A 1,453-nucleotide genomic window follows, 5' to 3' on the forward strand; every position below is an offset into this window, starting at 1 on the left:
ATATTTTATATAAATATTCTACAAATGCCATATATATGTATGTGTATTGTGCAATTTAAGATTCTAAGTGTGGATTCTAATCTGTTCCCCCAGTTTTGGGGGAAACTGACTAAAATCACTGATAAAACAAGTTTAGGTTTTTAAGGGTTTATTGGAAAATAGAAAGAAAAAGATTGAGAACAGAATTCCAACAGCCTGGCATTCCTATCTTTCCTCAAATTTCCTGTGAAGTCCTCTGCCACCACCACCATCAAGTCAGGAACCCAAAAGCGCGAGAGCTCTCCACGCAGGTTCCCTTTCCTCCTTCTTGTCTCCTCCCAGAAAATAGGAGGCTCCTCATGTTGATTGGCTGGTAGCCTTGATAGACAGCACCCATGAGTAAATGTCATTTCCTGACGCCAAGGAAAAGCCACAATGCCTCTGAGGCATTTTCCTCATGGTGGAGCTTTCCCACAGCAAGTCTCTAGTAGGTGGCATCATTCCAATCATTACAGTATATATGTATATATATATATATATGTATATATATATGTATATATATATATATATACACACACACACACACACACATATATATATATACATATGTATGACTAGAAAAGACAATGTATGTATATAGAGTGGATAAATATACAAAACTTTAAACGTACCCTCAAATTCCTAGAATTAAAGGAAGAAATACCACACAAATGATGCTCAACAATTTGGAGTCTTGAGGCCATAACCAACTGGTACTTTCCTACTGGCCCTACTGGCTATGGCTAAAAAAAGTCATACTTATTACTTCCATAACCCCAGTAAATCAGCAACAAAGTATTTCAGAACAATAAACTTTTTCCCCTGCTACTTTCACACAACTAGTTTCCATGTACAACTCTTTCCTCTTCTACCCTCCTTTTCCATTGTATTCTCAGAGACTTCTGTTCTATCACTAACACACCTTCCCCAATCCTTAATCTCTTCTCTTTATTCATACTCTTTCAATTTTCTTGCATTCAGAGGAATCTGGTTTTTTTGCAAATATAATACCTCTGACCACCTTATCCAGGGTTGGTTGTTGTTGCAACTCCCAACACACTATGGTAAGAGCAAAAGTGGACCTATTCCCTACTCCAGAACCACTTTCTGAAACTCCTTCCAATATAACTCAGCAACTTGATTTCCAATGAGCTTTACTACATTATCCTCATAAGACAACCCTGGTCCTTGATGGTTTGATCTATCAGCCTAGAATTAACTAATTTTCCCTCCTCTTTCAAGGAGATTAGTAACTGGTTTACAATATTTCCATCAAAATCTTTCTATTCAGTTTGGGAATATCAGATTATAAACTGACATCCCTTCAAAGAGAGTAACTTTTCAGTTTATCAATCTACTCAAAGTCCATGACCTACAGCTTTGAGATACCTGTCAACCTATAGGCATACATTAGATATGATAATTGTACATTAAT

The sequence above is a fragment of the Dromiciops gliroides genome, chromosome 5 (genome assembly GCF_019393635.1).
Source record: "Dromiciops gliroides isolate mDroGli1 chromosome 5, mDroGli1.pri, whole genome shotgun sequence".
Classification (NCBI taxonomy): domain Eukaryota; kingdom Metazoa; phylum Chordata; class Mammalia; order Microbiotheria; family Microbiotheriidae; genus Dromiciops; species Dromiciops gliroides.